This window comes from Mytilus californianus, unplaced genomic scaffold (assembly GCF_021869535.1).
Source record: "Mytilus californianus isolate M0D057914Y unplaced genomic scaffold, xbMytCali1.0.p SCAF_10, whole genome shotgun sequence".
NCBI classification, from domain to species: domain Eukaryota; kingdom Metazoa; phylum Mollusca; class Bivalvia; order Mytilida; family Mytilidae; genus Mytilus; species Mytilus californianus.
In genome coordinates, this window is record NW_026262582.1 from 55,112,298 (window position 1) to 55,124,644 (window position 12,347).

At 33.9% G+C, this 12,347-nt stretch overlaps 1 protein-coding gene across 2 annotated transcripts in view; it reads left to right on the plus strand.

The window, feature by feature from the left end:
- LOC127718911 (obg-like ATPase 1) overlaps positions 1–12,347 on the plus strand; it is a 128,700-nt gene that overhangs the window by 78,754 nt on the left and 37,599 nt on the right. The gene's annotated exons all lie outside the window — the stretch shown is intronic.

Consider the following 12,347-nt stretch of genomic DNA (forward strand, 5'->3'; position numbering starts at 1 on the left):
CATTGGTTTTCGCACTCTAACTTTAGTTTAAGTAAATGGATCTCCATGAAATTTTACCATAAGGTTCAATACCACGAAAGGAAGGTGGGGATTGATTTTGGGGGTTATGGTACCAACAGTTAAGGAATTAGGGGCCAAAAAGGGGCCAAAAATAAGCATTTTTGTAACTTCCAGACATAACTTGTGTGTTAGTGTATGGATCTCTCTGACATTGTACCACAAGGTTCCATATCACAAAGGGAATGCTGGGATTGATTTTGGGGGTAATTGCCTCAAAATTTTAGGAATTAGGGGCCAAAAAAGGGGCAAAAAACAAGCATTTTTCTAGTTTCATGACAATAACTTGTGTGTAAGTGTTTGGATATTTCTGAAATTGTACTACAAGGTTCCATATCACAAAGGGAAAGCTGGAATTGAGTTTGGGGGTAATTGCCCGAAACGTTTAGGAATTGGGGGCCAAAAAGGGGCCAAAAATAAGCATTTTTCTAGTTTCCAGACAATAACTTGTGTTCAAGTGTATGGATCTCTCTGAAATTGTACTGCAAGGTACCATACCACAAAGGGAAGGCTGGGATTGAGTTTGGGGGTGATGAATCATAAGGGGGTTCAAAAAATTTGGGGGGGGGGGGGATTTTTTTTTTTTCTTTTTTTTTCTTTTTTTCCTTTTTTGTTTCTTTTAAAATTTTCCATTGTAAGTTGGTTATTTCTGATTAATATTTAAAAGCAAATAATAATGATATGGTAGGAGATACACACCAAACAGGATGTGTAAATTATTATATAATAAGTATTGTGCAATAGCAAGAAATTTTCAATTGCACAGTATTGCACAATTGCAAGAAATCTTCAATTGCACAGTATTGCGCAATAGCAAGAAATATCCAATAGCACAATATTGCGCAATAGCAAGAAATTGTCAATTGTACAGTATTTCACAATAGCAAGAAATATTCAATTGCACAGTATTGTGCAAAAGAAGATACTTCGTATAAATTGCTTATTTCTTGATCAATTTCAATGGGGTTTTATTCTTGAATTCTTGGGGTTCTTTAATATGCTGAATCTAACCGTGTATTAAGTTTTTGGATTTTGGGCCCCGTTTTTAAATTGGTCCACATTGAGGTCCAAAGGGTCCAAAATTTAACTTTGTTTGATTTCATCAAAAATTGAATTATTGGGGTTCTTTGATATGCCGAATCTAACCGTGTATTTAGATTCTTAATTTTTGGTTCCGTTTTCAAATTGGTCTACATTAAGGTCAAAAGGGTCCAAAATTAAACTTAGTTTGATTTTAACAAAAATTGAATTTATAGGGTACTTTGATATGCTGAATCTAAACATGTATTTAGATTTTTGATTATGGGCCCAGTTTTCAAGTTAGTCCAAATCGGGGTCCAAAATTAAACTTTGTTTGATTTCAACAAAAATTGAATATATGGGGTTCTTTGATATGCTGAATCTAACCATGTATTTAGATTTTTGATTTTTGGGCCCCGTTATCAACTTTGTCCACATTGAGGTCAAAAGGGTCCAAAATTAAACTTTGTTTGATTTCATCAAAAATTGAATTCTTGGGGTTCTTTGATATGCTGAATCTAACCATGTATTTAGATTTTTTATTTGTGGACCTGCTATCAAATTGGTTCATATTGAGGTCAAAAGGGTCCAAAATTAAACTTTGTTTGATTTCATCTAAAATTGAATTATTGGGGTTCTTTGATATTCCAAATCTAACCGTGTATTTAGATTTTTAATTTTGGGTCCCGTTTTTAAATTGGTCTACATTAAGGTCCAAAGGGTCCAAAATTAAACTTAGTTTGATTTTAACAAAAATTGAATTCTTGGGGTTCTTTGATATGCTGAATCTAAACATGTGTTTAGATTTTTGATTATGGGCCCAGTTTTCAAGTTGGTCCAAGTTGGGGTCCAAAATTAAACTTAGTTTGATTTCAACAAAAATTGAATATATGGGGTTCTTTGATATGCTGAATCTAAACATGTATTTAGATTTTAGATTTTTGGCCCAGTTTTCAAGTTGGTCCAAATTGGGGTCCAAAATTAAACTTTGTTTGATTTCAACAAAAATTGAATATATGGGGTTCTTTGATATGCTGAATCTTACCATGTATTTAGATTTTTTATTTTGTGGGCCTGCTATCAAATTGGTTCATATTGAGGTCAAAAGGGTCCAAAATTAAACTTTGTTTGATTTCATCAAAAATTGAATTATTGGGGTTCTTTGATATGCCAAATCTAACCGTGTTTTTAGATTTTTAATTTTGGGTCCCGTTTTTTAAATTGGTCTACATTAAGGTCCAAAGGGTCCAAAATTAAACTTAGTTTGATTTTAACAAAAATTGAATTCTTGGGGTACTTTGATATGCTGAATCTAAACATGTGTTTAGATTTTTGATTATGGGACCAGTTTTCAAGTTTGTCCAAGTTGGGGTCCAAAATTAAACTTTGTTTGATTTCAACAAAAATTGAATATATGGGGTTCTTTGATATGCTGAATCTAACCATGTATTTTGATTTTGGACATTGGACCATAATAGGTAAATTAAAAAAATTGAAGTTCTTAGACCACATTCTTTCTGTGTCAGAAACCTATGCTGTGTCAAATATTTAATCACAATCCAAATTCAGAGCTGTATCAAGCTTGAATGTTGTGTCCATACTTGCCCCAACTGTTCAGGGTTCGACCTCTGCGGTCGTATCAAGCTGCGCCCAGCGAAGCATTTTATTTTCCTCTGGTATTGGACAATCGGACAAGCATTATTGTCGAGCCCTGTTTTAGAGAACCACTAAATGGAATGAAACCAAACATGGTATGAATGTTCCTAATGAGATGCTGAACGAGTGTTGTTACTTTGAAGCCGATCCATAATCCAAGATGGCCGCCAGCGGGGGACTTAGTTTAACATAGGACCCTATGGGAAATACATACAAATGTCTTCTTTTAGAGAACCACTGAATGGAATGTAACCAAACATGGCATGAATGTTTCTTATGAAGTGCTGACCGAGTGTTGTTACTTTGAAGCCGATCCATAATCCAAGATGGCCGCCAGCGGGGGACTTAGTTTAACATGGGACCCTGTGGACAATACATACAAATGTCTTCTTTTAGAGAACCACTTAATGGAATGAAACCAAACATGGCATGAATGTTCCTTATGAGGTCCTGACTAAGTGTTGCTACTTTGAAGCCGATTCATCATCCAAGATGGCCGCCAGAGAGGGACTTAGTTTAACATAGGACCCTACCGGAAATACATACAAATGTCTTCTTTTAGAGAACCACTGAATGCAATGAAACCAAACATTGCATGAATGTTCCTTATGAGGTGCTGACCAAGTGTTGTTACTTTGAAGCTTATCCATCATCCAAGATGGCAGCCAGCGGGGGACTTAGTTTAACATAGGACCCTATTGGAAATACATACAAATGTCTTCTTTTAGAGAACCACTAAATGGAATGAAACCAAACATAGCATGAATGTTCCTTATGAGGTGCTGACCAAGTGTTGTTACTTTGAAGCTGATCCATCATCCAAGATGGCAGCCAGCGGGGGACTTAGTTTAACATAGGACCCTATGGGAAATACATACAAATGTCTTCTTTTAGAAAACCACTGAATGCAATGAAACCAAACATGGCATGAATGTTCCTTATGAGGTGCTGACCAAGTGTTGTTACTATGAAGCTGATCCATAATCTAAGATGGCTGCCAGCGGAGGACTTAGTTTAACATAGGACCCTATGAGAAATACGTACAAATGTTTTCTTTTAGAGAACCATTGAATGGAATGAAACCAAACATGGCATGCATGTTCCTTTTGAGGTGCTGACCAAGTGTTGTTACTTTGAAGCTGATCCTTCATTCATGATGGCTGCCAGATGGGGACAATGTTTAACAAAGGACCCTATGGATGATACATACGAATGTCTTCTTTTAGAGAACCACATACTGAATGGATTGAAACCAAACATGGTATGAATGTTCCTTATGAGGTGCTGACTAAGTTTTGTGACTTTGAAGCTGATCCTTCATCCATGATTGCTGCCAATGGGGGGACTTCCTTTAACATAAGACCCTATGGGAAATACATACAAATGCTTCTTCTAGAGGTGCACTGAATGGAATGAAACCAAAACATGGCATAAATGTTTCTTATGAGGTGCTGATTAAGTGTTGCTACTTTGTTGCTGATTTACTGTTCAAGATGGCCACCAGGATTTTTTATTAAATTACAGGACCAATATTAAACCAAATTTGGCCTCACTCATTATTAGGGTATCTGTTATGATTTTAATCTATTTTTACATGATTTCCAAAACCAAAGTAGAATCAGGTGAGCGACACAGGCTCTTGAGAGCCTCTAGTTTGCAAATGTAAGCATTTTAAAATAATTCTACCCATATCAGTAGACTATAGGATCATGGTTGCGGCTTTGATGTACAATTTAAAAATTTATGGAAAAGCATTTGCTGATTGCCATATTAAAAGTTACTGCATAAATGGTATACATGTAAATGGATTTCAAGACCAAGGCCTGTTCCCACATATTTTTTAAGGTTGCAAATGTTCTTTGGCAAGAGGTTTTTGGGTCTACTGAGTGTTCTGGATATAACACATGTATATCGCTACTATATCCTAGATGTCTTGTTCATTTGTGCATATAATATGCAAATATTGTCATATTTTTTGTGAATTTTTCACTTGGTTTATGCTAATATAAACAACCATTTTTGACACTAGAAAACACCTCTTTTTTCGTGGGATTCCATGGCCGACCGGAATTAATTTGACATGTGCTACAGCAAAAACGACCTCGTAGCTTTGGTCATTGAAATCTCAGGAACCATTGCTAGTTATGCGGTCAAATTTTGATAAAATGTAGATAAATATTATAAGCAGTAGGTCAACTATATTTGGTGTATGGAATGATTGTAATGGGTACATGTCAGTCTGGCAGGTTTCATCTGACCTTGACCTCATTTTCATTATTCATTGGTCAATGTTAAGTTTTTGTGTTTTTGTCTGTTTTTCAAGTACTATAAACCATAGGTTGACTATATTTGGTGTATGAAATGATTGTAAGGTGTACATGTCTGTCTGGCAGGTATCATCTGACCTTGACCTCATTTTCATGGTTCATTGGTCAATGTCATCTTTTTGTGTTTTGTCTGTTTTTCAAGTACTATAAGCAATAGGTCAACTATATTTGGTGTATGGAACGATTGTAAGATGTACATGTCTGCCTGGCAGGTATCATCTGACCTTGACCTCATTTAAATGGTTACATGGTCAATGTTAAGTTTTAATAGGACCGCAAAAATTTGCGTTCATATAATGCTATAATGTCGTTGGTGTCGTCCTCGTCCGAAGACATTTGCTTTCTGGTCAATTACTTCAGTTTAAGTGTATGGATCTCTATAAAATTTAATCAAAAGGTTCAATACTACAAAAGGAAGGTTGGGATTGTTTTTGGGGGTGATGGTCCCAACCGTTTAGGAATTAGGGGCCAAAAAGCGGCCCAAAACAAGCATTTTTCTAGTTTCAGGACAATAACTTGCGTATAAGTATTTTGATTGCTTTGAAATTGTACTACAAGGTTCATTACCACAAGTAGAAGGTTGGGATTCATTTTGGGGGTAATTTTTTCAGATTTCAGAAATTAAACAAATTTTTTTTTTTTTTGGGAGGGGGGGGGGGGGGGGGGGCGGGTTCAATACGCAACAGCATAGTGTATTGGACAAAAGCAAAAAAAGAATGGTTTAATTTTTATTTATTTTTGGGGGGGGTTGGGGGTCAATTCGCACAGGCACAGTGTATTGCACAAAAGCAAAAAATTGAATATAAATTCAAATCATATAACCAATTCTAAGTTTTTTGACTACAGTTATTCTGTGTCAGAAACCTATTATGTGTCAAATATTTAATTACAATCCAAATTCAGACCTGTATCAAGCACGAATATTGTGTCCATTTTTGCCCCAACTGTTCAGGGTTGGACCTCTGCGGTCATATCCAGCTGTGCCCGGCGAAGCAATTTATTTAAAGAGTTATGCCCCTTTGAAAAATAAATTATATGGAGAATTGCATAGTTAGTGTTCTCATATGTACAATTCTTGCCAGAATTTTATGAAACTTGAATCATAGGTTTATATTAGCAATGTCTTGGAAGAATTTGAAAATCAGTGCCGATCAATAATTTTTAAAAGAGTTATGCCCCTTGGAAATATTAATTATATGGAAAATTGCCTTATAAGCACTCTAATGTGTACAATTCTTGCCAGATTTTTATGAAATTTATATTATGGATTATATCATCAATGTACTTGAAGAGTGCCAATCGATTATTTTTTAAAGAGTTATGCCCCTTGAAAATATTGATTATATGGAAAATTGCAATGTTATCGCTCTCATGTGTTAAATTCTTGCCAGAATTTTATGAAACTTATATCAGCAATGTCTTTTGACACTTTCGAAAATAAGTTCTGATCAAATGTTTTTGGGGTTATGCCCCTTAGAAATATAAATCATAATGGAAATCACATTGCATTTGCTCTGAAGCCTTCATTTCTCTTTAAGATATTAATAAAAAGTTTTAAAGAACCAAAGAAAAAAGTGCTTAATTTAGTTATTGCCCTTGTACCTTGGATATCTAAAATATGTGCAATGCGGGAGACATTGGAACTCTGTTGTTTTATTAAGTACAAATGTAGTAAAAAAATTCAGTGCATTCAGCATTCATTGTAAACAAAAATTTTTTTCCTCAAGATTTAAGAAATTATCAATTTTCAAAAAAAAAATTGGGGGTCACAATTTATTTTGCTTATTCTTTGTTATAGTCTGAAAACAGATTTACTAAGTATTGCACAACAGCACAGTGTATTGCACAACAGCAAGAAATCTTCAATTGAATATAAATGCAAATCATATAACCAATTTCAAGTTCTTTGACTACATTTATTCTGTGTCAGAAACCTATAATGTGTCAAAAATTTAATTACAATCCAAATTCAGACCTGTAACAAGCTTGAATATTGTGTCCATTTTTGCCCCAACTGTTCTTGGTTGGACCTCTGCAGCCGCATCCAGATGCGCTCGGCGAAGCAGTTTATTGTGTTTTGGTCTGTTTTTCAATACTAATAGCAATAGGTCAGCTATATTAGGTGTATGGAATAATTGTTAGGTGCACTGCCACATGTCTGTCTGGCAGGTTTCATCTGTCCTTGACCTCATTTTCATGGTTCATTGGTCAATGTTAAGTTTTTATACGACCGCAAAAATTAAAAATTTTTTGGTCGTATATTGGTATCACGTTGTTGTCTTCGTCGCCGTCGTCCGGCGTTGTCAGCGTCGTCCGAAGACAGATGGTTTCCATATAACTTTAGTATAAGTAAATAGAAATCAATAAAATTTTAACACAAGGTTTATAACCACTAAAGGAAGGTTGGGATTGATTTTGGGGGTTATGGTCCCAACTGTTTAGGAATTAGGGGCCAAAAAAGGGGCCCAAATAAGTAATTTTGTAGTTTCCAGACAATAACTTGTGTTAAAGTGTATGAATCTCTCTGAAATTATACCACAAACTTCCATACAACAAAGGGATGGTTAGGATTGACTTTGGGGGGTTATGGCTCAAACCGTTTAGTAATTAGGGGCAAAAAAAGGGGAAAAACAAGGGTTTTTCTGGTTAAAGGACAATTGAGACAATTTAAAAGCAGTGTAATGGAGGTAATCCAATTCAAATTAAAGAACACTGTTTGATTACCTCCCTTACACTGCTTGTAAATTATGTATTAAGAAATGATGATTGTCTTGAGGTGATTAGCTGTCAATTTATTTTTAGCAGTTACTATTAATTAGTATTAATTTTAGCCATGACTATGTATGTCATTTTATATTTTAAAACTTCTATGATGTATTTAAATGGGTAATTTTGGTTGAAAACTGCATTAGAAATTTGAATTGAGATACTGACCATATCTTGAGGGAAAGAATTTTTTGGGGGAATAAGGGAAAGGGGGAAAAATTGGAGGGGGGGACAATTTTTCTCATTTCAAGAAAATGTCTTCAAATATTTTTTGGGGGGATTAATATTCAACAGCATAGTGTATTGCACAAAAGAAAAAACCGGGGTAAAATAAATTTTTTTTTGGTAAGGGGGGGGGGGGGGGGGGGTCAATGCATAGTGTATTGCACAAAAGCAATAAATTGAATATAAATTCAAATCATATAACCAATTTGAAGTTCTTTGGCTACAGTTATTCTGTGTCAGAAACCTATTATGTGTCAAAAATTTAGTAACAATCCAAATTCAGACCTGTATCAAGCGTGAATATTGTGTCCATTTTGGCCCAACTTTTCAGGGTTGGACATCTGCGGTCGTATCCAGCTGCGCTCAGCGAAGCAATTTATTGTATTTTGGTCAGGGATGGGGTCGATTACTTTAAAATGTAATGGATTAAATTACAATTACTTTGCTTATTTAATGTAATCGATTACATTACAATTACACCTAAATTCAAATGTAATCGATTACATTAGATTACTTTTCTTTATGATTACATGGTATATAATTGTAATATTAAAGAATTTATTATAAACTTTTTATCCTTATGAAAAAGCTAATGTTGGTCATTTTGTTTTTATATTCCTAATTTATTCATCTTATTAAGAATTCAGATGGCTAGAAGCAGTGTAACATTTGTAAAATTTGATAGCATAGACAAGTGTCCTTTTCTGTGTAAAAGATATTACATGTACAGTTTTTCTAAAAAATTTAGCCAACTGCCCAATTAACAAAAAACCCTGAACAAATAATGAAAAATCAATTAAGTATAGTTTTATTATTTGCTGGGATATAATTGACACATCAATATGTTTTACAGGTGTTAATCACTACTTCCATTTTTTTTACAAACAATAGGTGAGCTTGGGTATTAAAATTTAATTGTCTTAATTGCAATATCAATAAAGTTATGTAGCAGTTTATTTTTATTATGTATATAATTGTTTGACAATTAAGGAATAACTGTAATATTTTTTCTGTCTATGAAGAAATAACATCAAAAATGTGATGCACACTGAATAACCCGCGTAGCGGGTTATTTTAAAGTGTGCATCACATTTTTTATGTTATTTCGAATAGACAGATAAAATATTACAGTTATTTCTTATAATTTAATTCTAAATTCCATTTTAAACCGGAGTAAACAATGAAAAAACATTGATGACGTCACGGTCACATGACTAAATTATGTCTATGAGCTGATAAACAAAACAACGTCAGCCAATCAGCAAACGTGTTACATCCAAAATTAAATTATTACTTGATAAAGTTAGAAAGCACATATCAAAATATTTACGGAAAACAAAATTTATACAAATTGCTAAAAGATAAAATTTGGTTCTAAATTCCATTATTAATTAAGTTGGCTCATTTATGTCAACCATCAAAGTCAAATTGGAACTAAATGTTTTATGCCATTGAATTTCCATGTAGTTATACCAAAATATTGTGTAAACTTAAATTGGAGTTAATATCAGAAGTGTTTCATCAAGGAACTCAAAATGCTTTAATTTCAAATACATGCCCAACTTGGTTTAACTAAACTTGTTATATAGATGATATGATTAATCACATCGTACAATGATCCATCATAATGAATACTTGTTTGATATTTTTTTCATTCATGCTTCACATCTTAGTTTTATTTTGTCTATCAAAAACTATTTTCATATACAAAATTTGTAATCAGCAAGTAATCATATGAATGTAATCTTAAAGTAATCTAAAAGTAATCATGATTACACCTGTTTTTATACGACCGCAAAAAAATTTTGTGGTCGTATATTGGTATGACGTTGGCGTCGTCATCGTCGTCGTCATCGTCCGAAGACACATTGGTTTTCGCACTCTAACTTTAGTTTAAGTGAATGGATCTCTATGAAATTTAATCATAAGGTTCAATACCACAAAAGGAAGGTGGGGATTGATTTTGGGGGTTATGGTACCAACAGTTAAGGAATTAGGGGCCAAAAAGGGGCCAAAAATAAGCATTTTTGTAACTTCCAGACATAACTTGTGTGTTAGTGTATGGATCTCTCTGACATTGTACCACAAGGTTTCATATCACAAAGGGAATGCTGGGATTGATTTTGGGGGTAATTGCCTCCAAATTTTAGGAATTAGGGGCCAAAAAGGGGAAAAAAACAAGCATTTTCTAGTTTCATGACAATAACTTGTGTGTAAGTGTATGGATCTCTCTGACATTGTACCATAAGGTTCCATATCACAAAGGGAATGCTGGGATTGATTTTGGGGGTAATTGCCTCCAAATTTTAGGAATTAGGGGCCAAAAAGGGGCAAAAAACAAGCATTTTTCTAGTTTCATGACAATAACTTGTGTGTAAGTGTATGGATCTTTATGAAATTGTACTAAAAGGTTCCATATCACAAAGGGTAAGCTGGAATTGATTTTGGGGGTAATTGCCCACAACGTTTAGGAATAAGGGGCCAAAAAGGGGGAAAAAAATGCATTTTTCTAGTTTCCAGACAATAACTTGTGTTCAAGTGTATGGATCTCTCTGAAATTGTACTGCAATGTACCAAACCACAAAGGGAAGGCTGGGATTGATTTTGGGGGTAATTCCCTAGAAATTTGAGGAATTAGGGGCCATAAAGGGGCAGAAAAACAAGCATTTTTCTAGTTTCAGGACAATAACTTGTGTGTAAGTGTATGGATCTTTATGAAATCGTACTGCAAGATTCCATATTTCAAAGGGAAAGCTGGGTTTGAGTTTGGGGGTAATTGCCCTAAATGTTTATGAATTTGGGGCCAAAAAACAAGCATTTTTCTTGTTTCCAGACAATAACTTGTGTTCAAGTGTATGGATCTCTCTGAAATTGTACAGTTCATACATGTGAACCTCCCGGCGGGAGTACAATAATCCCGTTTTCAGGGGTCTCCTCCCGACCTCCCGTTGAAGACAAAAAAATCCCGTGTATGAAATATTTCATGAATGAAAAATTTCAGCCCAACATATCTGGTGTAACTGACATTACTGAAGTTATATTTTACCTGTAAATCAATTAACATGCATAATTATATGGCCTCACTTAACACCTTGGGTGTCAAATATACTGGTAATAAACGATTTTTACCTCAGGCTAACTGCCGTTGTGTAATAAAACTTTGTTTATTTAAAATGAATGTTGGGTTACTTCCCCTGATTTATCCTGTTTTAAGTTACTTTCCTTTAAATAATGTAAATTTTTAAAAGAATATAAATAAAATATAAATTGAACAAATAATCATAAAAGGATGGTAATTAAATGATTTTAAATGTTTTAGGACAAAGAAAAAAATAATAATTTGAAAATTATTTGAGGGTTTTATACTTCCTTTCAAGGCTTAAATTGAAATTTATATAATAACTATGACCCATGATTACAGTTTGAATGTGTTACTTATCATGCATTAGATATCTACCTGTATAAAGATAAAAATGAAAAATCTACTTGCAGATAGATAAGCAAATGCTCTGATTGCAATGAATAATGGTTAAAAAGATATGACCTAAAAAATGTAAAGAACATACTGAAAAAGAAGAATGTTAGATTGAACAAGTTGAAAGTTTAAAAAGATAGAGAAAATTTATAAGTACAAAGGTACTATAAACATAATACATTCGGATGGAAAGTTGAAGAAAACACACTTTAACAGACAATTTCTACAGCACACGGTTACATTTACGACAGAATTTATGTCGATTAAAAACATCCTGATCTGAGTCCTAATCTCCAAAACTCCTGATCTTAGTTTCACAGTCCATCACATGTATGTGTACTGCAAGGTACCATACCACAAAGGGAAGGCTGGGATTGAGTTTGGGGGTGATGAATCATAAGGGGGTTCAAAAATTTTTTTTTTGGGGGGGGGTTTCCTTTTTTTCTTTAAAATTTTCCATTTTAAATTGGTTATTTCTGATTTATATATAAAAGCAAATAATAATGATATGGTTTGAATAGATAAATTAAAATTTTTTAAGTTCTTAGACCACATTTATTCTGTGTCAGAAACCTATGCTGTGTCAAATATTTAATTACAATCCAAATTCAGTGCTGTATCAAGCTTGAATGTTGTGTCCATACTTGCCCCAACTGTTCAGGGTTCGACCTCTGCGGTCGTATCAAGCTGCGCCCCAGCGGAGCATTTTATTCACACTGTAATCAATTACATTACGATTACTTGCAATCAGAAATTGTATGATTACTGATTACATGGGATTACATTGCAAAATGTAATCGATTACAGCTGATTACGATTAC